At 39.6% G+C, this 27,955-nt stretch overlaps 1 protein-coding gene across 10 annotated transcripts in view; it reads left to right on the top strand.

Annotated features, from left to right (window-relative positions):
• The window catches only part of DDAH1 (dimethylarginine dimethylaminohydrolase 1), a 231,930-nt gene that overhangs the window by 111,483 nt on the left and 92,492 nt on the right, over positions 1-27,955 (top strand). The window contains exon 1 of one of the 10 annotated variants that reach the window (XM_044383678.3): positions 1,923-2,382. The exons of the other annotated variants lie outside the window; for them this stretch is intronic. The gene's annotated coding sequence lies outside the window, so the exon portion shown is untranslated. Of the gene's footprint in view, positions 1-1,922; positions 2,383-27,955 lie in introns of those variants that run through there. 10 annotated transcript variants of the gene reach the window in all.

Below are 27,955 nucleotides of genomic sequence, written 5' to 3' on the forward strand. Positions count from 1 at the left end.
CAAACTGTGAAAACCCACTGTATCTCCTTTCAACTGGATTGCACCTCTCAGCCTCTTTATAAAAATTATGGAGGACCATGCCTGTTGTCCTGTTGGGATCTGGGAATCCTGGCCAAAATCCCAACTGTTTCTCTATGTATATCAAGTCATGCTTGATTTCCATTTGCCTAGGTTGGAAATGGAACCTTCTGGCTATTTGGAACCCTGTCCATCAGGGGTGGGGGGGGGGCAAAACTTAATTGAGGAACATGAGGAGGAGTAAGACTGTCAACCACCATTTGCTAGAAGCCGATTCTACCTCTCCTTTGGTGACATTCTAAACGGGTTGAGGGAAGGTTACATTAAGACAGGCAAGCATAGTTTCCATTGAACTGGCATCTTTTTCGCTTTTTTGCAAGTAGGTTCTGTGTGGCAGTACAGAACTGAATCACTGAGCAAATTGCATCCAAAGGGATTGACTCCTGCATTTTCCTACCGCCAGGCTCCAGACGGAAGCTGAGATCTGCAATGACCCCAGAAAGCCTCAGTGTCCAATGTTAGGATTTCCATTGCATTTGGGGATGGAAACTCAGAACACTTTTTTTTCTTCAAGGAATCCCAGATGTGTCAAAACAGAGAATGTCCTGAAACATAATTATAATGTTCATGCCATTCTCAGACCACCGCCTGAAGGCCTAGAAGGGACCTTGAAATCACTGGTTTCGCCATTTTTCCTTCATACTCTGCAACACTAAAGAGGTGTAAATCCAGCCTTTACAGAAGAACGCCCAAAGGAAATTTAATTTTCTTCCCCAAGTAACCCATTTTAGCAATATTTGTTAGTGTTAGTGCTAAGTATGAGTTGTTTGAACTAACATATGGGTTGGGCTTCATTCTGACAAAGTGTATCTGACTGGTTAGTAGTAAGTTAGTCTGTGATTACAGGGAAACAGAGCATCCGATTTTCAGTGGTAGCCCCCCTTTGCACAGCTGAGCAGAATGGAGTGTACGCTCTCACACCTGCTCTTTTGTCCCCCTCTAAAGGAGTGCTTTGAAGACTGGAGCAAGGGAGTAATAATAGAGGCGAACAGTGTGGCTGTGACTGGAGAAATTGTGTGTTTGTAGGAAAGGGGCTTGGGATTGTGCATCTTGGGGCTGTATCACATGAGAAAAAACAGGTAATACATTTGTCATGTCCATGACAGCATTTTTCTTTGTGAGCACTGAGCTGAATAACTGAAGCCTCTGAGTGATTTGCAAGAAAACTGAGGATGAATATTGCTTCTAAACTAGTCCCCAGAGAGAAGCTTCTTGGTGAGGAGGAGAAGGAATAGGGGTTTTTTTGAAAGTAAGCGCAGAAAAACATACAAGATATAGCCCACTGGCCTCAACATGGCTGAGGGCTCAATTGTGATTCGATTCACGCTCCCTGAAACACTTGCCTGCCCTGAGGTCAGCCTAATGACTGGAAATTCTGCAAATGTAACAGCTACTGTCCCTTGGACTGTTTTAAACACACACACACACACACACACACACACACACACACACAGAGTTTATATACATTCAGCATCTAATTTGTATAAAAGCAGTTTTCTAACAATGCCTTCCTTGTGGATAATGCTTGGTAGTAATGCAGATCATCAAAACTAATTAGAGGGTTTCTTGAGTTACATTATTTTGGTGGACCACTAGCCAGGAGAAATATTTTTTTAAATGAATTCTGCTTTTTCACTGGACACTTTCAGCCTGTAATCACCTCCATGTTACCCTTCCTTCCTCCTGATTTCACCCTTTTTTTGGAGCTGTCAACAGAGGAGAAAGAGTATATGCAGTTCCTGGAGCTTTCTTACCTTTTTTATTTTCCTCCTGTTGAGGAGTTCCCGTAACACCATGACTTTTTCCTCATATTCTGGTCTGGATAGTGATTTTCAAACTGCAAGTTTCAACTCGTAAGTAGATCATAAAGTCTGCCTAGTGGGTCACTCTGCTTTTTGTTTGCTTTCTTGTAAGTGAACTAGAATTGAAAATACCAGAGCGCATGCATGACCCGTAAGGCAGCCAGGTATTGCTTCATTTATCTACATACACACATATACATGTTCCCTTGTGTGTTGTGGATTGTGATGTGAGGTGTATTTCTGGCTGTGGGTCATTGCCATTGAAATCTGCTTAACTAGGAGACCAAGATAAAACTTAACTAAGTACTAACATTAGCTTTTATTGATATTCTTCGCTGTTTGCAGCACCAATAGAATTTTGACATGTGTCACAAGCACTGACTTTCACTGAGCAAATAGGCAGTTTGTCTCATTTTATTACCTAGTGGGAAGGTAGAGCCACTTGTCTAAATGCAGCAAAATACAGGAGATGGAAAGGAAGAGAAGAAAGGCAGTTTAGGTGGTAAGTTTGGGTTCTTCTCAGTAAGTATCAAGGACTCCCTCACATAAATGCTATAGAGTATTTCCATATACTTAGACATGATATCTTCATTTGTAAACCAAATTATGATGATGTGTTATGATAGACCAGGATGGTTATGACACACAGGCTTTCTGTGTGTATTCAGAAAGCACACCTGTTATTAAAAGGGCCACATTAGAGCCCAGTACATTTTTATGTTTTTTGACCCCAGCCTCATTTCCACTAATTCTACTTTCCTCTACCCCCCTGCATCTTCAGCTTGCCCCACTCCCAAATCCATCAACACCTGAAGGGCCAGATCATCTCAGGTGCCTCAGTCATTGTCTCTCCCAGCATGCACACCTCTCACACAAAGTCTGGTACCTAGACACACAAACTCCTCAGGAGGCAGACCGAGTCGTGTGACATTCCTTGAGCTGTGCTTTCTCTTCCTTTCCATTGCCTTCAGGAGTGGAAAAGGACAGCTATGAATTCGAATTATGGTTCCACTGCTTATTAGCTGTGTAGCCTTGAACGAGTTGAGCTTAGGTTTCAACATCTGTAAAAATTGGGGTGGTTTTGACAATCTATATCTTTGTTACGTGCCTAGATCCATTAACATGTTAAAGTGCCTCGTAGTACTGTGCGCAGAGTAGTTCTTCTGTCAGTGATCAATCCCTCCTCTTCTGTTGTTATCTGCTTTTTGTATTTCTAGAGAGCAGTATTCAAGACCCTAAGGATGAGACTGCTTTTCTCTTGCTACTTCTCACTGTGGAAACTAAAGACCTCCATCCGTTCGGCTTCAGGCTTGCTGCCTACAGCCTGCCCAGACATTAAGACTTTGCCTAGCAATAGGGATCCGTGGCTCTTGTATTTTGCACCCCAATGCTGGCTCCACCTGAAACATGCCAGGAGGTTGGGAAGACCTTTAGAACCTCTGCTTGAGACTCAGTGGGCGCCTGGGCCAGTCCCCCAGCACCTGTGTGTGCTACTATGCAGGCAGGTCTAATGGGGGCCCTGGCTTTCTCTTCACCTCACTTTTTTAGGAATAAGTCATCCTCAACTGAATCAGAAGATACTGTTCTTTCTATAATTCTTTTTCATCCTCTGATCTTCTAAGTAAATGAATACTTAGAGAATCTCTGCCTTTAAATTTACCATTTGATCTTGAGCCAGTCATTTATGGGTGTTTAGATTTGAATTCGTATTTCTAATATCTTTATATATTTAATGTTTTCTATTTTTAAGAACTTAAAATTTTTTATTTTATTTAACTTTTTCTTTATTACCATTTTTTATTGAAGTATAGTTAACATACAATATTATATTAGTTTTAGGTAATACAACATAATCAACAAATTCTATACATTACACAGTGCTCACCACAGTAAGTGTAGTCATGATACATTATTACAATATTGTTATTATTTTTATTTTAGTATAGTTGTACACAATGTTACATTAATGTCAGGTATACAGCATAGTGATTCAATAAGTCTATATGTACGCTATGCTCACTACAAGTATAGCACCCATCTGTCACCATATAGTGTTGTGATTCTATTGACTGTATTCCCTATACTCTACCTTTAATCCCGGTGATTTATGCATTCTGTAAGTGGAAGTCAGTATCTCCCACTCCCTTTTACTCATTTTGCCTGTCTCAGACCTCTTTACTGTCCCCATTCTGGCAACCATCAGTTTGTTCTCTTTATTTATGGTCTCTTTCTGTTTGGGGGTTTTTTTTTATTTTTTCATTTGTTTTGGTTTTTTAGGTGCCACATATAAGTGAAATAATGTGGTATTTGTCTTTGTGTGACTTATTTCACTTAGCATAATACCCTCTAGGACCCTCTATGTTCTCATAAATGGCAAGATCTCATTTTTTTATGTCAGAGTAATATTCCATTATATATGTGCGCATGTGTACATATATGTATGTACATATATACATGTATACACACACACCACATCATTTTTATCCATCTATTGATGGACACTTGGGTTGTTTTTATGTCTTGGCTGTTGTAAACTTGCAATAAACATAGGAGTGCATATATCTTTTTGAATTAGCATTTTCATTCTCTTTGGGTAGATAGCCAGTAGTGGAATTACTGGATTATATGATAATTCTGTTTTTAATTTTTTGAGGAACCTCCATACTACTTTTCATAGTGGCTGCACCAGTTTACATTCCTACCAACTATGTAACAAGGATTCCTTTTCTCCCATCCCTGTCAATACTTGTTATTTTTTGGTCTTTTTTCAACTACCATTCTGACAAGTATAAGGCAATATCTCATTGTGGTTTTGATTTGCATTTCCCTGATTAGTGATGTTGAGCATCTTTTCATGTATTTGTTGGCCATCTATATGTCTTCTTTGGAAAAATGTCTGTTTGTGTCCTCTGCCCATTTTTTTTAAATCAGATTATTTGTTTTTATGGTGTTGATTTGTGTAAGTTCTTTATATTTTGGATATTAATCCGTTATCAGATATATCATTTGCAAATATCTTTTCCCATTCAGGAGGTTGCCTGTTTGTTGTTGTTGATGGTTTCCTTTGCTGTGCAAAACCTTTTATTTTGGCGTAGACCCAATAGTTTATTTTTGCTTTAGTTTTCCCTTACCTCAGGAGACATATCTATAAAAATGTTAAGGCTGATGTTAAAGAAATTACCGATGGGGCGCCTGGGCTAAGCGTCTGCCTTCGGCCCAGGGCGTGATCCCAGGGGCCTGGGATCGAGCTCCGCATTGGACCCCCTGCTCAGTGGGAAGCCTGCTTCTCCCTGTCCCTCGCCCCCTGCTTGTGTTCCCTCTCTCACTGTGTCTCTCTGTCAAATAAATAAAATCTTTAAAAAAAAGAAAAGAAAAGAAATTACTGCCTATGTTTTCTTTTGGGAGTTTTATGGTTTCAGGTCTTGCATTTAGGTCTTTAATCCACATTGAGTTTATTTTTCTGTATGGTGTAAGAAAGTGGTCCAGTTTTATTATTTTGCATGTAGCCATCCAGTTTTCCTAGTGTCATTTGTTGAAGAGACTGTCTTTTCACCACTGAATTTTCTTGCCTCTTTTGTCAGAGATTCATTGACCATACAATCATAGGTTTATCTTTGGGCTCTGTTTTCTGTTCCTTTGTCTATATGTCTATTTTTGTGCCAGTACCATACTGTTTTGAATATTACAGTACTAGATCTTGGAATCCGAGATTGTGATACCTGTAGCTTTGTTCTTCTTTCTCAAGATTGCCTTGTCTATTTGGCAACTTTTGTGGTCCATGCAAATTTTAGGATTATTTGGGAACCTGGGTGGCTCAGTCAGTTAAGCTTCTGCCTTCAGCTCAGGTCATAATCCCAGAGTCCTGGGATCGCGTCCCACATTGGGCTCCTTGCTCAGCAGGGAGCCTGCCTCTCCCTCTCCCTCTGCCTCTCTGTCTCTCATGAATAAATAAATAAAATCTTTAAAAAATTTAGGATTATTTATTCTAGTTCTGTGAAAAATGCTGTTCGTGTTTTGAGAGGGATTTCATTGAGTCAGTATACTGCTTTGGGTAGCATGGCCATTTTAACAGTATTAATCCTTTCAATCCATAAGCATGGAATATCTTTCCATTTGTTTGTGTCATCTGTAATGTTTTTCATTTTATACTTTTCAGAGTACAGGTCTTTTACTTCCTTGGTTAAGTTTATTCCTAGATATTTTATTCTATAAATAGAATTGTTTTCTTAATTTCTCTTTCTGCTACTTTGCTATTAGTGTATAGAAATGCAACCAATTTCTGTTTATTAATTTTGTCTCCTGCAACTTTACTCAATTCATGTATTACTTATGATAGTTTCTCATGGAGTCTTTAAGGTTTTCTATGTGTATTATCATGTCAGCTGCAAATAGTGACAGTTTAACTTCTTTCTTACCAGTTTGGATGACTTTTATTTCTTTTTCTTGTCTGATTGCTGAGGTTAGGACTTCCAGTACTATGTTGAATAAAGGTGGTGAGAGTGGACATCTTTGTCTTGTTCCTGATCTTAGAGGAAAAGGTCTCAGTTTTTCACCATTGAGCATGATGTTATCTGTGGCGTTTCCATATATAGCCTTAATTATGTTGAGGTGTGTTTCCTCTAAATCCACCACTTTTTTTGGAATTTTGTCAAGTGCTTTATCTACCTTTATTGAGATGATCATGTGATTATTATTCCTCATTTGTGGATGTGATGTACTATGTTGATTGACTAGCAAATATTGAACCACCTTGCATCCCTGGAATAACACCCACTTGATCGTGGTGAATGATTTTTTTTAATGTGTTGAGTGTGGCTTCTTAATATTTTCCTGAGGATTTTTATACCCATGTTCTTCAGGGATATTGGCCTGTAGTTTTCTTTTTATGTAGCATTTTTATCTGGTTTTGGTACCAGGGTAATGCTGGCCTCATAGAATATATTTAGAAGCTTTCCTTCCTCTTCCATTTTTTGGAATAGTTAGAGGGAAATTGGTATTAACTGTTCTTTAGATGTTTGGTAAAATTCACTGGTGAACCCATCTGGTCCTGGACTTCTGTTTGTTGGGAGTTTTTTTCATTACCAATTTAATTTTGTTACTAGTAATTGATACGTTCACATTTTCTATTTCTTTCTGATTCAGTTTTAGAAGATTGTATGTTTCTAGAGATTTATGTATTTCTGATAGGTTGTCTAATTCGTTGGCATATAATTTTTTGTAATAGTGTCTTATAATCTTTTGTATTTCTGTGGTGTCAATTATTGCTTCTCCTCTTGCATTTCTTTTTTTTTTTTTTTTTAAGATTTTATTTATATATTTGACAGAGAGAGAGACAGCCAGCGAGAGAGGGAACACTAGCTGGGGGAGTGGGAGAGGAAGAAGCAGGCTCCCAGAGGAGGAGCCTGATGTGGGGCTCGATCCTAGAACACCGGGATCACACCTTGAGCTGAAGGCAGATGCCTAATGACTGACCCACCCAGGCACCCCGTCCTCCTCCTCTTGCGTTTCTAATTTTATTTATTTGAGTCCTCTCTTTTTTCTTTAAGAACTTTAAAAATTATTGCACTTCAAGGTAAAATTACACCTAGAATTGAGTCTTAGTTTCACTTTTAAGTTATATCATAGTGGGCAATTCACAAGTTTTAGTTTCCAGTAAAATATCTTTCTTCCTGATTCCCAAGGATGTTGAAGAACAAAGTGTTCTGAGTACTGTGATCCCTTATACAAATGTGATTACACTGTAACATTGTTATGGTAAATGATGGATTGCACATAATGGTAATAGCAACTGTATTATTTATTGACTAGAGATGATGGGCTTTTCTTGAAGATGTCTCTGACGAGATCTGACCAGTGTCACTGCACTAAGCCCTGACAATCCTTTGGGAGAAGCTATGATAGATGTTGCTCTTAAAGCTTCAGGCAACTGTAAAGACCCAGATCTACTACTTATTAGCAAGGTGAACTTGGGCAAATAAACTTTGAGTACAGTTTTGTCATTCTGTAAGAAAAGATAACATGACTTTTATTCATGTAATTATTATTGAGTGCCTGCTGAATGTAAAACTGATAAACAAATATGATGCCTGCCCCCGATGGAACCTAACTGGGGAGTCTAACTGGGGAAACAAACATAGAATAAACAATCACAACTATATGCATATTTAAAAATAGTAAATGCTGCAAAGGAAAAAAATGATTTACTTCATAAGGTTGTAAAAATAAGAGACCTTCACTGGAAAGGGCCCTGAGTATCAGGTCTTAGATAGATCTCTTATTATATAGTAGGCAGTAAATGTTCATTGATAAAATAATAAATGGTCTAATATGATGTTACCAGACATACTCCCCCAGGCAGTAAAGAGGTAGTTTGGCATTGAGGGTGACCTGGACTAGGAAGTGTTAAAATCTTTACTTAAAAGCAGTATAGCTCAGGGCTGGCAAGTGATTGCTGTGGACTTCAGGATTCCCATCTGTAAACTGGGGATAATGCTGCTCTTGGTCAACCTGTATTGTGTTGAGGTTTAAATGAAAAAAATGAATGTGAAGGCACACTATAAGATCAGGGTTCTGGGTATTACACAGTGGTTATCTGTGAACTGTAAACTCAGCGCCTGTAGGAATTGGGCCACAGCCTTCCCTGCCTGGAGATGGGTCCCCAGTCCCACAGTCCTCTGTGGAAGTCTTAGAACCAGCTCTTGGAGGATCTTGGCCTCCCTGAGTTGGCTGTCAGACCTTTGATAGCAGGATCTCTAGTAGTGGCTAACTTTTTGCCCCATGATAAAGGATTAGCTATTTTATGGGACTTCTGGGGAGAGCCCTCTAGTTAGATCCAGGAGACTAATTATATTAGAATATGCATCCTATAAAAGAGTTTGGGAGCTAGATAGGCTTCAAGAGCACATGTTACTACCACTTATTTTGTACTTTTTTTGCTGTTTTGTTTACCCTACTTCATCTCAGCCATACAGTCCCCCCCCCCATTTTACAAATAGGGAAACTGAGGAGAGGTTACATGACTTGTTTAAGGTTAAGTAGTTATTAAGTAGTAGAACTGAGATGGACAGCCTCATCTTTCTGACTCCAAGACCTGGGCATTTGGTCACTAAACCACAGAAAAGGCACAAACAGCCATGCCACCCATTAGAGAATTTGGGTTAGTGAGACCCTATTGATGCAAACACCAAAGTCACAGGCTTGATGCCCCCAAAGGGCAGCTGTCCAATCCATTAATGAGGATGCTGAGAAGAATGAGAGACAAAGGCTTCTCTTGCTGAAGACAAGGTTTCAGCTCAGCAGCTACCCATCCCTCTATCCCTCATCCATGAGGCTAGCCAAAAGACCTTCCATACCAAAGAGAATCACAGAGAAGATGGCCAGCATCTCCAGCCATGCATTTAGTCTGGGCTTGATATTTGTTGGCAGGGTTCCTTGCCAAATAGTTAAGCAACCCATGGAGAACCTTGACCTTAACTTATAAACACAGAAGGGCATACTGAGTAAGAGTCTGAACGGGAATCCTAGGATGGCTCCGACTCAAGGAAGGAAACTCCCCTGACTCTCTTGAGTAAAAAAACAAGGGTTAATTCCATCTATACACCCACACTAACTTTTGCTCAGTCTTCCCGGAGCCAAATCAAAGGAAAAATTATGTGAGTAATACATGAAAGAAATAGATTGTCACTATTTTCAACATAGATGTTACCCTAACTCTGTATGTGTCTCATTTGGTAACATAGACCCCAGGCCAACAGTATAAACGATAGTACAAGCCATAACACAAACAATAATATAAGCAAGCTGCAAACCTGTCTAATTCCTGTACACCTGAGTTTTGGTTGCAGGAGCCGGGATGCCCACAGAAGCAAGCCTGGATCTTACTGTCTTTGTACTTTAGAGAAGGGAGGGTAGGATGACATGTCTGGCTTTGGGTTCCAGCATCCCTTAACCCCATAACTAAGGCAGTTAACTTCTGTGATGACTTGGTTAGGCCACTGGCTCCTTACCCTTCCTCTCTCTTTGAGTGTTTTGTTCTTGGGACCAGTGTTACCCATATTCAAGAAAATGAATACATTTCCCACACTGTTGATCCTCTTTGGACAGCTCTGATTTTGTTCTGATGAATATTCCTTCTCCCTTCTGTAGAGGACTAGAGTCCTGTCCCTGTACTCTAGCCCCATGGGAATTTGTCTCTTATCTGATATGAACCCTGGACCCCGCAGTGTTCATCTCTCCACCACCATCACACCTCTTTCCTAACCCTCAGCCTCACCTCCCACTTGTTTCTGACACCACACTTTCTGGATATTCATTCTGTCTACCTGCTTGGATTTCTACCTACCTGTCTCCGTGGGCCTGGATCTACTTTTCAGGTTTATAGACACCCTTCCAGGGCAACCTACCTTCTGGTTAATTCTCTCCCCTACAACCAACAACAGCATAATATCGTTTGTCATGTATTTATTGTATGTTAGCACTTTAAATCTTTCTCATCAGCTGCCTTGATCCTGTTCCATGCTCTTGGAGCAGTCTGGCTATTAGCAGAGGAATTTAGAAGACCCCTTAGTCAATATAGATCAGTAGTCAATAGTGGGTCAGCCCCATCATTTCTGCTGTTGGCCTTGTTCTGACATGACCCTTGTTCATTTCAGATGTTCAAGTTGTGCCCTGGTTCCATTAATTGCATTTATATCTTGATCTCCTTTGCTGATTACCTGCCTGGATCCCCAGTGTAAGACCTCAAGACTAACCTCTCGTGTCCTTATGGGACACTTCCTTACACGTACCACCAAATCCTCTGGTGCCATGTTGTGCCAGCTTTCTCATACATCTGCCTGGTAAATGTCAGGCCAAACACTAGCCTACCTTGTGCTGGGGTGGACTCATCAGCCTGTGCCCTTTTGCTGGAGTCGCTGATGCCACTGCCAATTCTGACTCTTCTTCTTCCTGCCCACAGTTAGAACCATCCCTGGTCGCTGGCCTTGCCCTGGTGGACCATTCTGCTGACTGGACCTCAAATCCAACACATGCTCTTATGTTTTAAAGTATCTGTTAGGGGGCGCCTGGGTGGCACAGCGGTTAAGCGTCTGCCTTCGGCTCAGGGCGTGATCCCAGCGTTATGGGATCGAGCCCCACATCAGGCTCCTCCGCTATGAGCCTGCTTCTTCCTCTCCCACTCCTCCTGCTTGTGTTCCCTCTCTCGCTGGCTGTCTCTATCTCTGTCAAATAAATAAATAAAATCTTTAAAAAAAAATAAAGTATCTGTTAGGTTCAACCTATTAGGAATTTTGGAGTAAAATAACTTGACTAGGATACACCCTTAATTTTCCTTCTCCTTTCCCACCTCCTATAGTAATTAGCTATCAATTAAATGCTACTTTTCTGACTCAGTTTAATAAATCAGTCTGTTCTCGGAACTCTCCCTAAACTGATTTTGGTACGATTTAGTAAAATGGTATTTTTAAAATGGTATTTGCTGGTAGACAAGTAATTTTAATGTGTTTAATTAAGCAGATTAAAGTGTGATTATCTCAATTGTCAAAACTGTTTTTGTATATTTCCTGTGGTTTTTTTGTTGTTTTCTGTAGAAGAAAAATTATTCACATTATTGTAATTCCATATAGTGCAAAACTAGAACAAAGGAAGTGATGCAAATCCTTTAGCAGAAAGGTCATTTGAGTCATTGGAGCGTCCTGAACCATAGTGGGAATTTAGAGGCACTGTTGATACACAGCACATTTCTTCAGATTATGACACCACTCATTTATGTAGATGTTTTTCATGTGAATATTGGCCCTGAAGGAGAGCAATAGACATTCACTTGTAAACAGAGGTGGGTGGTGTGAGGAGGAAGTGAATCCTTTGTAGAACTCTGAAATAAACCAGATCCTCAGAATGCCTCACTCTTAATAGTTCCTGACATTCTTTATCTTTTAGAAAAGAGGTGATGGAGAGCATTAAAAAAGCAGAATTAGCAATGCTAAAAACATGAACTCTGATCGATGATCCAGGATAACAACTTCAAACTAATAGATCTTGATGTTCTCACAAGAAAGGATGATGAAGATTCTGGTTCCCAGTCATAATTGGTTGATATTTACTGCTGAACACAGCACTGCACAAGGTCTCCATGACTTCCTTGGGTTAGAGAAAGTGATAAATTCAGGGGCAGAGCTGGCTTGTTTTGATGATTGACTGTGAAGAAAGAGGGTAGTTTTGCAGAAGAGAAATCTTTCCAGTGTTTCCATTGAGGATTAGCCTGTCAAAATTCAGGCAGCAAAGGCCAGTGTAACTTTTGGTTAACATTTTGCATAACTTAGACTGACTAAACCTACAATTCCTGGTAACTCAATTTGAATCTTTGGCAAGCTTTGGAACTAGATAGGGGGCTATCAGATCTACCTCCAGGCTAAGACTAGCAATCATATTACTGGGTCAATGATTTTGCATTCTAGTCAGATTATTTTAGATTGTTGGAAAACAGCAGAGACCTATTCATGTCTGCTGCAAGAAAAAGAAGGAAATTGTAAGAATATACTCAAACGGAAACCAGCAAATCATTTGGAACATGGAATCTCTCTTTTCCTCATGCTCTCTCTTTTCTCTGTGGATCTGCTTTATCTTATTCTGTTTCCGAATAACTTCAGCTTCCTTGTGGTCCAGAATTTACCTCATATCCTCTTAACTTACCATATCAATGTGACTTAGACTTCCATTTTCCCAGTTTCCAACTCCCAAACGGGGAGTCTCATGGGCCCATACTAATTTTTTGAGCCAGACAACAAAGTCTTAGGTAGTTGGCCAGCCTGTGATTGTTTCACCGTCAAAGACCAGTGTAGGCTTGCTCAGAGCCTCAGAGACTGTGGACAGGACAGATCCAGCATATAAAGAGACAGGCAGCCGTTGGTGTCTCACATATGACTAGCTACCTCCTGCTCTAAGCGAACCTGAACACTGAACTGTACTGAAAGAAAAAGCTCTGGGGGAGGAGACCACAGTCTGGTCTTTTTTCCCTTCGAGTTTTGAAATTCAGTGATGATGACCTCATTTTCTCTTCTGATGAAAGGTGGCCTATCGCATAGCCCTTCCCTCCTGCCCCCAGGTGAAAATTAAGACATAAAAACCTATTGCTGCAAGGAGAGTGGTGACTGAGAAGGAAATAGAGCAAATGGGAAGCAAGAAGGAGGAAGAGAAAGGGGGAAGAACTGGCTAGAAATGAGATCTTCACTTTGCTCCCAGAAACTTAATACATTTCCATGATGCTAAGCCATAAACCAGATGATTGGGGGTGGTGTTGGGAGGTTTGAAGGAGATGTAGAGGAAGGGAGATAGGGCCTCAGTAGGTGGGAATTCCAGCTTGATGTTTTTGAAGTGAAATTGCCAAAGGATAGGACAAACGGTGGGCTCGGAATGGAGATGAACCACTGAGCAAGGCCGTTTTTTCAGGCTTTCCGTCTTTTTGAAAGCACTCCAGTAGGGGGCGCCTGGGTGGCTCAGTCCTTTAAGCTCTAGCTCAGGTTATGATCTTGGGGTCCTGGGATCAAGCCCCCCTTTGAGCTCCTTTGGGGACTCTGTTTCTCCCTCTCCCTCTGCCTCTCCCCCCACTCATGCTCTCTCACTCTTCTCTCTTAAATAAATAAAATCTTAAAAAAATAAATAAATCTGAAAGCGCTCCAGTAGGAAAGTTCATGAGCAGTCTCTGGGGCAATAGAGCTCAGCATGAGTGTCTCAACTTCTAACCAGCCCCAATTAGAGATGCACCAGACAACAAGCATCTGGACATTCCAGACATCTTTACTGGACTGTAATATTTTGGTTTGCCATTGTAACAAATGGTCAGAGTTGCAGATGACATTGAACTGTTCGGAATGATTTTTTTGGCTTTAAAATGTAACCTGATCTTTTCGTTGAGCACATACCCTTTAAGAAGGAGAAGAACCCTCTTTATTCTCTTCTAACATTAACCGTCTCTCCTCATTTGATGTCCTATGGTTAGACCTGCAAAGCCACATACATCAAGCTTCCTAAATATTTGGTCTTGAGCACAGCACCAATCAGTAATCTTTTACCTTTCTTTCTTTCTTTTTCTTTTTTAAGATTGTTTATTCACTTGAGAAAGAGAGAGCTCGCAAGCCCGCAGAGCCTGAGCAGGGGGAGGGGCAGAGGGAGAGGGAGAAGCAGACTTCCCGCTGAGCAGGGAGCCTGGCCTGAGCCAAAGGCAGACAGATGCTTAATCAGCTGAGCCCCCTAGGTGCCCCTTACCTTTATATCTTGATGATTAAAAAAGAGTGCCTCCTGAACTCCTGATCTCATTCTACTAAAGCTAGCTCAGATGTCCTCCTTCCTTGAAGCTTTCACAGACTCTTAGAGTTAATGTGACCCCTGTACTTTGGCTAGCACATACACTCTTTTTGTAGTTACCTGTTTGCATGATGCTTTCCCTCACTAACCTATGAACTCCTTTCCTACATCCCCACTTTCTCTTTTTTTCACTCCTGAGCCTCCAGCCCTGAGCACAGTAAGTGGTACATAGTAGGTGCTCAATGAATGTTCATTGCATTGAGTAGACTGTGTTCTATACAGCTTAGCATGCACAATATTCTTGGGACCCATCCTATGGGGCCACATGATAGCTGGCAACTTGGGCGTAGTGGGAAGAACACAGGAGTTGGAATCCAGGCACCTGTGTTCAAACCCTTGCCTTTATGAATGTGTGGCTTTCATCAATCTCCCCAAACTTTGGTTTTCTCATATGTAAAATAAGGATAATGATTCCTGCTGCTTAAAGCTTTTGTGAAGATGAAATTTTTAAAAATGTGAAAAGTCTTTCTATTGTTAAAGTGCTATATATAAACATGATATCATCAAAATCAACCTTCTGAAAATTCAGAAAATAATCCCCCTTAGATGTTTGATTCAAGACAGACCACCTCCTTTCTGCTCTGTAGCAAACATGACAGAGAGTTGAAAGCTATGCTTTTGTGAGAATAGTAAATATGAAACATCTGGTATAGTGCCTAACATATAGTAGTCACTCAATGAATGATAGCTGTTATTACTGTTTTCACTCCTATTATTATTAGGATAACATAGCATTTCCTCAACTGGTTCAGAGGAAAGCAGTTGGGTGATCCAAGAAGGGTAATGAATCTTCAGTCTTCAAACAGCTGTAATCCTCTATCCCTGAACAAGCATCCGATTTCTTGCCTTCTTTTTCCAAACTCCAATATTCATGTGTGTACTGTCGGATAACTTTGAGCTCAGAGAAGAGGAGCTGTAAAAATTCAGGTGAGCATAGCTATCCTCTTGAGCATGTACTTTAGTTCTCTTGTTACCTGTTTACCAGATAGCAGAACCTCTGTTGAGAATGGGGAGGCTATGGAAACGTCTGCATTACTCTGCAAAGCTGATATTCTGCTTTATTTGGAAGTTGAGGTGGAGATGGAAACCTTTCAAGTACTTGATGCCATTGAGCCTTGTTAATTTGTGAAGGGGTTTTGTACTTGCCCTCTTTTTTTTTTTTTTTTCCTAAACCATTCTTAATTTTCCAACCCTATTTTTTGCTGGCTTCAAATGTGCTCACCAGAGTCCTGCCAGCTTTAGTTGGAAGGAATATATTTCCGAGCTTAGTTGGACATCAGTTTTTTTTGGGCCCTGCCCAGACTTTTGACAGAGAAGGTAGTGTTAAGAGGGTTGATGGTGTCTAGACAGTAAAATCAGAAACTGTGTAATTTATGTTGTATTACAGACATCCACTTCCCGGATTGGAAAAAGGAAACTGGTTTTTATCTAAGGAAGTTACATTAAAAACCAAAGCCCCTGGGTATTTCTGACCTATGAAAAGTTGAAGCTTGAATAGTTTTACATAACATTCTTCAGCCCCTTCAAAGACAAGAATTATTGAGAGTATTACTGTGTAAGACCAGAGATGAAAAACAAACTTCCAAGTTCCGGAAGACGATTCGTAGAACTGCATAGTGATCCTTCGCTGCTCCTCACCACTGGTCGGACCCCTTTACAAGCTCACAGTGCAATTTACATTTTGCACATCAGTTTTAGAGGGAAGTTGGAGAAGAGAGAGGCAAACAGCCGAAGAGGATGGAGTTATTTGGACCTGTAAAGAAAATTGCAGATTTTTAAGGAATTAAAAAAAAAAATCAAACTTTGCCTAAAGAAAAAGCATGCTCTTGATTAGGAAAAAAAAAAGTATTAGATATTTAAAATACCTCAAATCCACAATATTTTGTGTTTCTTTTCAGGTTACTTAATGCTCGTAAACATCAGATATCAATATTTAGTACTGTCAAAAGTGATGGAAAGAAAAAATCTTAATAAGCTAGGCAAAACTTATGTGAAACTAAAGGTTTTTAAAGCCCATGATAGCTTTTGTTTTGTTTCAACCTGGATAATTATCTAGCTCTTTAATTAAAACTCTGCATTTTTTTCAGAAAAGTATAAACTCCTCTACGTAGAGCTATGAGACATCATATCAAAGGCTGCTCTCGGAACCATTTTAGAGCCCATACACTTAAAATGCTGTAGTCTTATTAGTATCATGATTAATACTAGAATTTGCTTTTCAATCACTGTTTAAAAGCTAATATTACTTAAAATAGGAAAATTAATTCTCGAACTTTATTCATTAAGGAAGAATTATCTTATTATTCTTACCAGATCCTAGGTTACTCCACTAGATTTAAATTTCATTTTAATCATTTTTACCAGATTGTACCAGGTCCTAATAGTCACTCAAGGAGTATTAGTTGAACTGTATGTTGAATTGCTTCTAAGTTTTGCAGGGAAAGCACTTTTTAGTGTGTAGTAATTAGGCAATTAAAATTTGTCTTAAAGAGCAGATAGTTTCAGAAATTATATATTAATATTAAATATTAGATATCAAAAAATTGAGAACATAATATATAATGTATTGATTGCTACATACTCATGATATATGTAATATGAAGAAATCTCTATAGCATCTGGAGATTGTGATAAAAGCCTTTTCCACAGCATTGTAGCCCTTTGGCAGGAAGACTTGGAGGTCATAACTGCATCAGACACTTGGAAAGCTAACGTCACCAGTTCAAAACTTGCCATTCCAGTCTGAGATGTTTAGATTGTTGGCTTCTGAGGATGAAAGTCTACACCTTCTGCGGTTTCCATGGTTCTAGCACAAAGATGAGAATATAGAGGACACAGTGGAAAATGCTCAATTAATTGGTGGAATTGTCTGTTTAGAATGCATTGATAACCAGCATCGGCTAGAACATTAGTACTCCACCACTGCTAATTATGGTTGAACGCAATGTTTGGAAAACTGTATTAATAATGGTTATAATAATAATAGTCACCATTAATTAATGGTGATAACGGTCACCATTAAGTACTTACTATCAGCTCATTTAATCCTTCCAATAACTCTATGAATTTGATTCTATTATTATAGTTTTCCAGATGGACAAGTTGAAGTTAAGTAACTTGACCAAGATCACAAACTTAGTGAAGTCTGGAGTCATTTAAATTCAGATTTGGTCTGTCTTGAATCCAAAACCTATCCTTTTAGGGGTGCCTGGGTGGCACAGTTGACTAAGTGTCCAACTCTTGATCTCAGCTCAGGTCTTGATCTCAGGGTCGTGAGTTCAAGCCCCATGTTGGGTTCCACGTTGGGTGTGGAGCCTACCTAAAAAAAAAAAACAAAAAAAAAACCTACCCTTTTATCATACTGTTCTGGAACTTTTTACTCACCTTCCCCACTAGTTTCTCATAAGAAGCTATATTTTGGCCTACCCTCAGCTGCTCAACAGAGCTCTCCAGATATTGTATGTCATACCTCAAAAGCTAAGGTTAGTCTTTTGAAAATCTTCTGCCATCATCCCAGTTCTTGTTCTTGTTATTTCATGCTACATAACAAATTATTCCAAAACATAGTGGCTTAAAGCAATGACAGAATTTAATTTGTTCATGAATCTGCAATTTGGGCAGGACTTAGTGGGGATAGCTTATTGCTGATTTGCTTGGTGTCAGCTGGTGTGGCTCAAAAAATAATTATTTACAATTCTGGCAGCTGGTACTAGAAAGACTCACATAGCTGGAGACTGCCACAGCTGAGGCCCCACAGGCCTCTCTCCCCATCTCTATGTGGATATGCTTGTGGTCTGTCCAGTATGGTGGTGCCAGAGTTGCTGGGGTTCCTATATGTTGGCTCAGGACACCTAAGAGACAGGGTCAGAGAGAGAGAAAAGGAGAGAGAAAGCCAGATGGAAGTTGTATTGACATTTCTAATCAAGTCTCAGAAATCACGCAATACCACCATTTTTTAATTAGAAGCAAGCCACTAAGGCTGGCCTGTAGTCAAGGGAAGGGGAATTAGATTTTACCTTTTTCTGGAGGAATGTCAAAGGATTTGTGAACTTGTTTATCATGGTACCATGAGCCTTTTTTGAATAGGTCTACTCCTGTCTCAGCTTCAGGCAATAGCACTAGCCCTGGGCACACATGTGCAAGACATACAAGCTGTCAGCAACATCCATCACTCCACAGTTGTGGCCTTCACACCTTTTCAGAGCCTCTCTTCTTACCAGTAATGACCCTGTATGGCTGGAGAGCTTCCGCTCTCTCAAGCCCAGAACTTTCTAGCTCCCCCCCCTCCGCACCCCTCATCTCCATCACAATGCTTATCTAGATGACCAGTTCCCCCACAAGACAGTGCAGCTGGAGAGGCACTCGGCACCAACACCAACACCAACACAGGCAGCAGCACTCCTACAGTGTCAGAACTCTTCACCAACACAGTGTCCACGCCAGCTGGTGCCTGAGCCAGCTCTCACAGAGGTCCGCCGTGTGCCGGTGTTGCCATAGCACCTATTTTCCCATCACCAACCATACGTAATCCCTTTCTCATCATTTCTATTAATGATAGAGCACAGCTTTCCCAAGGTGTGTCTGCCCATACCTTCATTATCCACTTGAGTATACCGCACTCTTGTGTTCTCCGAAATTCTAAATCCACGCAAACGGCATTAACAGAAGATACTAGCTCTGGAATGGCAAACACCTGTTTGATGGCAAAGAAAAGAGGTGGGTTCACTTACCTGGGAAGAGTACAGCGGTGGTAAGGAAAAGCAGGGTTTTACTTCTTTGGCTGTCTTGGTGATTTTCATGTGCTCGAAAATAAAATATAGCAACTTGGTGTTTTTTAAAAATCTTGCATATTTTTCTCAAGTTTACAAAAATGCACTTTTAGAAAATAAAATATAGCAACTTGGTGTTTTTTTAAAATCTTGCATATTTTTCTCAAGTTTACGAAAATGCACTTTTAGAAAATAAAATTTAAGTACTAAAAGCTTCTTACATCTTTGAGAGGTAATAGGGAATATTATTTTATGTGCTAGTAAAATAAATTATTATAGTTTTGTCTGGAATGTCCTCTGCCTTATTTCCCAAATATCGTATTTTCATTGTGTTCTTGCAGCTAAAATAACCTGCAGGATTTACAGTTGTGAAGGCCAAAGACAATGTACCTTATTTCTAATCATTTTATATACTGCATAGTGGTCTATAAAGACACCAGCCAAGTACATTTTCTGATTTTAAAATGTGGCACTTGATTTGGGGAGTATAGACATGGCCCTTAATTCCTGATTTTGAGTTTACTTCATCCTACATGAGCAGTGGAGCCTTATGCTACTTAATCTTACTTCCGTAAGTAGCTGTCTCCAGTCTTTGCTCTCCAGGAGGATGCAGTAACCTGCACCCCGGATCCTGGTACATTACTACAGTGCCTGATGATGAGGCGAAGTTCACACAGTTGACTCTGACAATCACTAGTGCCTTTTAGGGAGTGTTTACTGTGTGCCACTGACTTGAGAGGTTTTATCTCAGTCCTTGGAGACAGTTGTTAATATTCACATTTTACAAGCAGCAAAACCAGTGCTTCAAGAGATTAAGTCATTTGCCCAAGATTGCACACCAGTACATGGTGAAAACTTGATTCTAAACTGGGATTTTTTTTTTTAAGATTTTTATTTATTTATTTGAGAGAGAGAGAGCTGGAGGGAGAGGGAGAAAGAATCTGAAGCAGAGGGGCGCCTGGGTGGCTTAGTTAGTTGGACATCTGCCTTTGGCTCAGGTTATGATCCCAGGGTCCTTGCTCAGCAGGGAGCCTGCTTCTTCCTCTGCCTGCTGCTCCCCCTGCTTGTACTCTCTCTCTCTGTGTCAAATAATTAAATAAAATCTTAAAAAAAAAAATCTGAAGCAGATTCTATGCTGAGCGCAGAGCCTGACTCGGGGCTCGATGTCACGACCCTGAGATCATGACCTAAATTGAAACCAAGAGCCGGACATGACTGAGCCACCCAGGCCCCTAAACTGGGCTTTTTGACCCTGCAGCTCTCGCGTTTAGCCTAATACTCTACTACAACCATTGTTTGCCATTCTTTTATCCCCTCCCATTACCTTATTGAAATTCAGAAAACTCCCCATTGCCAGAAGATGCTTTTTCTTTCCAGTGGTATGGCTGTGAGGTAAGTCTATTTCTCTCATGCACTAGGAAGCACCACGTATAGTAGGAAGAGAATCCAAATAGACATCTGAGAGCTTGTAGAGTTTCTGTTTGCATATGGGTCAAATAAAACTTGTAGGGCTCAGTGACGTTGTGTTACCACATAATGAATTTCTTTTTTATAATTGAATTGAACTCATGGGGCGCATTGGAATTGATGGCCAGCCCTGAATTGAGACGGTGGAGCAGGAGGAAGGACCCTGGCTGCCTCCAATTTTCTTGTGTTCAACAGTGTATTTTATGAGCAAGCCTGGTTGGGGCGGGGGGCGGGGGGCTTGTGTAGAACTCAATGAGACGATAAGCTATGAGCAGTGGAAAGACCAACTCTCATGAAAGGAATGACATTAAGCAATAAATGCCTTTAAAAATTAGGAGCCTAGAGGGCGAAGGGCACTGCTTCCACCTCACACAAAAGCTACTAAGGAAAGAAAAGAGGAGCAGAGATTTCCAGGTTGGTACCCAGGGAGAAACAGTGAAAATCAGGGTTCGAAGCCTATCCGCTGACTCTGAAATCAGTGGCAGTGAGACAGATTTGCTCCACAGAAGTTCATGGTAATTGAGGTCCTAATGACAATTTCCTTTTGACTTTGGATTGTGTTGTTATCCAGCCAACTCTTACGATAAAGGACCTACATGAGGTCAGTGTGCTAGACACTCCACCATAGTCTACTGGGACTCAGAGTAGGAAAAAAACAAACAGACAAATGTAACAGTGATAAGAATTATGACGGAGAGAAATATTGTCTATAATAGATGGGTCCAGGAAGACTTACCAGAAGTGCTGACATCTGAGACAAGATGAGCATTCATTTGCTTTTTAAGATAATTTTATTATTTTTAGGGGTGTGTGTCTGTGTTGTGTCTGTTTGTATGCATTTATCCCAGATAAATGAAAACTTTAAAAACTTCTACAGTACTATGTTAAATAAGAGCGAGTGGTGACCGTGAATATGTTTGCTTTGTTCCCGATCTAAGAAAGAAAAACATTCTGTACCACTGCTTTAACTATATCCTACAACTTTTCGATATTTTGTATTTTCATTTTTGTTCATTTCAGTGTATTTTTCACTTTCTCCCGAGACTTCCTCTTTGACCCATTGACTATTTAGAAGTGTGTCATTGAGTTTCCAAGCGTTTGAAGCTTTTCCTGTTATCTTTTGGTCGTTAGTTTTAGGTTTGAGTCCACTGTGGTCAGAGAACACAGTGTGTATTTTCAGTTCTTTTAAATTTGATGAAGTTTGCTTTATGGCCCGTGGTACACTAAGTTAAACATATCTTAGTATATGTTCTATGGGCACTTGAGAAGAATGGGTATTTTGTCATTGTTGGGTAGTCTATAAATGTCCATTAGATGCTGTTGGTTGATGGTGGTGCGTTCTTCTATTTCCTTGCTGTTTTATGTCTAGTTGTTCTATCAGTTGCTGAGAGTGGGATGTTGAGTTTCCAACTGGAACTGTTGATTTGTCAGTTTCCCTTTCCAGTTCTCTCAGTTTTGTTTCACATATTTTGCTGCTCTGTAGTTTGGTGCATGGCTATTTAGGATTGCTCTGTCTTCTGGATGGACCTTTCTCGCATTTTGTAATATCTCTTTCTCTCTGCCTTTGGTAGTTTTCTTTGGTCTGAAGTCTACTTTACCTGACATGAGTGTAGCTACTCCTGTTTTCTTTTGACTAAGATTTGCATGCTGTATCTTTCTCCTCCCTTTTATTTTGAACCTACCTGTACCAGTATGTTTGAAGTGAGTTTTTAGTGGACAGCGTATAGTTGTGTTACATTTTAAATCTGTGCCAATCTTTGACTTTTAATTGGTATATTTAGACCAGTTGTGGTTAATGTAATTATATTTTAGAGCTGTGTCAGCCATTTTATTTTTGTTTTCTGTTTGTTCTGTTTTTCATTTCTCTGTGTTCTTTTTCCTGCCTTCCTGTGGATTACTCTAACAGTTGTTAGAATTTTTTAATAATGTTTAGTGTTTTTGAGTTTATCTCTTTGTGTAGCTTTTATAGTGAGTGCTCTAGGTCGTACGTTACATAAACATAACTTACCACAGTCTGTTGATTTTGACATTTTATCAGTTTGAGTGAGGTATAGAAACTTTATCTTCCTTTACTTCCTTTTACTTTCTTGCATTTATAATATAATTGTCTTAAATACTTCCTCTACATACATTTAGAATCACATCAAATCACATTATAAGTTTTGCTTCAAATGTCAAACATTATTTAGAAAACTCAAGAAAAGAACCGTACTGAATTTACTCATATTTTTATTATCTGTTGCTCTTTCTTTTTCTAATGGTTTAAGATTCTTTCTTTTATTTATTTATTTATTTTTAAAAGATTTATTTATTTATTTATTTGACAGAGAGAGAGAGACAGCCAGCGAGAGAGGGAACACAAGCAGGGGGAGTGGGAGAGGAAGAAGCAGGCTCACAGTGGGGGAGCCTGATGTGGGGCTCGATCCCACAACGCCGGGATCACGCCCTGAGCCGAAGGCAGGTGCTTAACCGCTGTGCCACCCAGGCGCCCCAAGATTCTTTCTTTTATTATTTTCTTTTTACTTAGAGAACTTGGTTTAGCTATTTTTTAGGGTACATCTGCTGGTGACAAATACTCTTAGTTTTCATTCATCTGGGAATGTCTTATTCTCTCTCCATTCCTGAGGGACATTTTCATGGATATAGGATACTGGAGTGACCATTTTTTATTCAGCACTTGAAAAATGTTGTGCCATTTTCTTCCAGCCTCCATAGTTTCTGATAAAAAAAAAATCCAGTCTTTCAGATTGTCCCTCTCCCACCCAAAAAAATTGTTTTCCCTCTATAGATAAGTTGTCATTTCTCTGTAGCTACTTCCAAGATTTATTTATTTATTTATTTATTTATTTATTTATTTATTGTCTTTAGTCTTTAGAAGTTTGACTATGACATGCCTTGGTGTGGATTTGTTTGTTTTTTGTTTTTTGTTTTTTTAATCTTGTTTGGAATTCTTTTTTTTTTTTTTTTAAGATTTTATTTATTAATTTGACATAGAGAGACAGCCAGCGAGAGAGGGAACACAAGCAGGGGGAGTGGGAGAGGAAGAAGCAGGCTCCCAGCGGAGGAGCCTGATGTGGGGCTCGATCCCAGAACGCTGGGATCACGCCCTGAGCCGAAGGCAGACGCCTAACGACTGCGTCACCCAGGTGCCCCTATCTTGTTTGGAATTCATTCAGCTTTTTTAATCTGTAGGTTTATGCTTTTGCCACCTTTGGGAAGTTTTCAGCCATTATTTCTTTGAGTGCTTTTTCAGCCATACCTTCTTCCTCTCTCCATCTGGGATTCTGATGACACGAATATTATAACTTTTCTTATAGTCCCACAGGTTCAGTTGGTTCTTCTTTGTATCTTCTGTTCTTTGCTGCAACTGTCAGTTTTTTCATTTGTTTCTGGCATGTTTGTAATTGTGCATTGAAGTATTTTGTGATGGCTGCTTTAAAATCTTAGTCTTATAATTCTAACATCTCTGTCATCTCAGTGTTGATATCTGTTGATTGTTGGTATCTGTTGAACTTAATTCAAATTGTGCTTTTCCTTGTTCTGGGGATGATGGGTGATTTTGAATTGAAACCCAAACCTTTTAGGTATTATAAGACTGGTATTAAACCTTCTATTTTAGCTGACTTTCTCTGACATTACTCTGGCAAGGGAAAGATGAGGGCACTGCTTAATTACTGCCAGGCAGGAGGTTTTGTCTTGGCTTATTTTGCTCAACATAACTTTTTGAAATTCCTTAATGTTGGTGCCAGTATTAGTAGGGCGTTCATTTTTATTTCTGAATAATGTTCCATTATATGCATAGTATGCCTGAGTACCCTTGAAAAAATTTCGCAATTTTTTTCATTTACCTTTTACACATTGTGTTTATTGTATTGAATCTGTAAATCAATTTCGGGAGAAATGACATCTTAACAATATTGAATCATACAAAGAAGACCCAAATGTATATTTAGGTCATCTTTAATGTCTGTCTGCAGTATTTTGTAGTTTTATAGTCTCCTTAACTAGTTCATTTTTTTTTGGTGCTATTATAACTGATATTTTTTAAAAATATATTTTCCTTTGTTTATTGCCAGTACAGTAGTCCCCCCTTTGTCTTTGGTTTTGCTTTGCATGGTTTCAGTTACCCACAGTCAACCATGGTTCAGAAGCAGATGGTCCTCCTTCTGACATATGATCAGAAGGGCAGTAGTAACTTAATGCTGTGGCACACTGCCTGTATCCTTCACCTCACTTCATCTCATCACATAGGCATTTATCATCTCACATCATCACAAGAAGAAGAGTAAGCACAGCATAAGATATTTTCAGAAAGAGGGAAATTTTGATATTTTTGAGAGGCAGAGACCATATTCACATAACTTTTATTACAGTATATTGCTATAATTGTTTTATTATTTATTACTTTTACTGTGCCTAATTTATAAATTAAACTTTATTTTAGGTATGTGTGTATAGGGAAAAACGTAACATATACAGGGTTCAATATATCCAAGGTTTCAGGAATCTATTAGGGGTCTTGGAACTTATCCCCCATGGATGAAGGGGAACTACTGTATATAGAAATACAGTTGATTAACTGCATTCTGGAATCTTGAGTCTTGTATCTGCAACCTTGCTGAATTCACTTACTGGGTTTTTTTGTGGACTTTCTATGTACGTGATCATGTCATCTGAAAAAAGTTTTACTTCTTCCTCTCTACATAATATGTTCTTCTTTCTTTCCTCCCTGCCTTTCTCCTTTTTTCATTTTCTTTTCCTTTCCTTTCCTTTGTTTTCCTTCCTTCCTTCTTTCCTTCCTTCTTGTTTTTATGAAAGAACATGGATGATTTTGATGGTATTTTCAGGAAAAAATAGTATAAGATATAGAAGAATGAGATTTTTAAAAATTCGCTCAGTTTTTTTAGCTTAAGAATTTAGTACAGGTTTTTTTTATTATGTTCAGTTAGCCACTGTATAGTACATCATTAGTTTTTAATGTAGTGTTCAGTGATATCGTTAGTTAGTATAACACCCAGTGCACATCACAACACGTCCCCTCCTTAATACCCATCACTCTGTTACCCCCTCCCCCCACCCTAGTAGAAGTTTTATGCATATTATCTGCTATTTCCTAGTTGTTGAATTGACAATACCTATGAAACCCCTTATAATTCTGTGTATTAATTAGCTTTCTCCAGAAAATTCTAATTATGTCCACAGTCCGAATGCTAGATGTATATTGTTGCAGTTATTGTTGTTGTTTAGCATTAAGGACAGGAATCTCTACAGATGTCAACCAAATACCTAATGCGTTTCTCAGGAGTCACTGAGGGGAGGTAGATTTCATATGCAGAGGTAAAGAAGAAAGCCTTCTCTCATCCCCTCAGCAAGCTCAAACCCACACTGTTCCTCTGTTAGGTCAGGTCCCCTGCCAGGTCTTTGACGTCTTACCTCCTAATTGCAACTCTTCTTGGTACCTCAGCCATTCCATGAACATCACTAAGTGGCACATATCAGAACTTGAAAACAAAAACTAAACCAAAATTGAATCCTGTACACACACATACACACACATACATACACACACACAGCCTGGCAGCCTGGCCCCAAACCAGTTTTGTTACACAGATTTGTATCACACAACGTAAGTATCAGTGTCACAGAGTGGGTTCCATGGTTTGGAGTCATCTTCTCTGAACCAATAAGTTTAAGCCAAAACTGAATGGGGAATTATAAGGTCTGAAGTATTGTTTGTTTTGCTGGTTTTGGTTTGTGGGAATCAGTCCAAGTTTTGATGAGTTCATGCCCCTAATTTTCTTTCACCACACTGTGCCTTCAAGATGCTAAGATACAAGAATGAAAAGTGAAAAATTCTGTTGGTTTTATAGATGCCTTAAGTACTAAACATTTGAATTAACTTCTATTAATAATAGAAGGTGGAAGAGGTAAACCAAATCATCAAGTAAACTAAAATTCATTTGTATTTGCTTCTGGAGTGCATCATGTGATATTTTCCAGGGAAGATTCACATTCTTAATTATGTTTGGTCTATAATAATATTAAAATAACCACATCTCCTGAATATAATTCAATTGTGCCATTAAGGAATATGGTGTTCTTTTATCATCCCAGTCAGGGTAGAATCCACTGGAAATAAAAATTGGCCATGAATAATCCATGCAAAAGTAAAATAGATTTGACTGTATTTAGAAGCCTCTATACCAACAGAATTTACATTATCTCTGTGTTCTAGTGTTTCTTAGACATCTCAGAGTCCTAGCTTTGGGAGGGATACTGGGGAGTCTTCTCACTGGGTTAGCATAGTTAGACAAGGGTCTGCTTTATATCATGCACTGTGTTAGCCCCTAGGGAAAGGAAAATGGGAGATGGAGGAGAGGTCATGCCCTCTAGGAGTTCCTTGTTTGGTGATGTTCAGTCTGGCTATCTTGAGCCGTTGCTTGAACATTCTGAATAAAGCACCGTGTCTTTGCTGTCCAGGCAAGCAGGAATAAACAGGCAAGCTGCCGGCTGTTTGTGTTGTCTGGGGTTACTCGTCTTGAATTTGCTGCAGGAAGTTGGTGGGGAACAGACTATTCCCACTGCCTTCTCAGATATCCGTTCAGTGACCTGGCAACAACCTTACCCCTCTTGAATAGTGTTTGTCTCCGAGCAAACCTCTGCACAGGCAATAATATCCCTCTCCTGAGCTTTGATTTTCAGAAGTCTGGAGAGGCACAGGGATAACTTGAAGAGTCTTGGGTGACACAAACTACTTGGGTTCTTAATATGGGTGGACAACAGAGTGGCAGTTAGCTGGGACTCGGCTGGTTAACACTTGACTTCCAAGTAGTCTACAACCTTCCATAACAAATGAGACTAGTATATGGGTTGGTGCCAAGAATGTTGTAAGGGTTAGGCCTCGGTACCTCGGATTATACTACTTTGACTCATGTTCAGATCTCAGTGTTGGGGGAGACATATGACACCTGAAGGAGATCCTTTCCAAACCCCTCCCTCCCAGGATATTTGGGAGGACAGTTCATTAGGGAATGCATAAATGTTTATGAGGTGGGCAGGGTGCAAAAAGAGGGGAAAAAAAATACGCTCAAATATCAAGGACCCACCCCTGTTGTGACCTTTTCTATCCCTTCCACTTTTTCTCACTCTCACTTCCATAACATCCTTGGAGAGAAACAAGATATTTCACCGTGTTTATTTGTTTGTTTTCCAAGAGCAGTTGACAACAGACAGTCATGTAGGCACGCCCAGTTTAACGATCATGTAAGGAAATAGATGACTATTCCTGTCTGTCCCTTTGAGCTGGCCCTGCCTGGGCTGGCAAGACACAAACATTTTACACATGCCATTTCTATATAGAGGTCTCACAGCTATAAAAGTCGTCTTTGAGTCCAAGTTACCATATGAATCAGTTGGAATAAAAACCCCAAACAAATTTCCACAACTAGCTTGTTTCTTCTGAGCAGGCTCCTTGATAGC

Source organism: Ursus arctos, unplaced genomic scaffold (assembly GCF_023065955.2).
Source record: "Ursus arctos isolate Adak ecotype North America unplaced genomic scaffold, UrsArc2.0 scaffold_12, whole genome shotgun sequence".
Taxonomy (NCBI): domain Eukaryota; kingdom Metazoa; phylum Chordata; class Mammalia; order Carnivora; family Ursidae; genus Ursus; species Ursus arctos.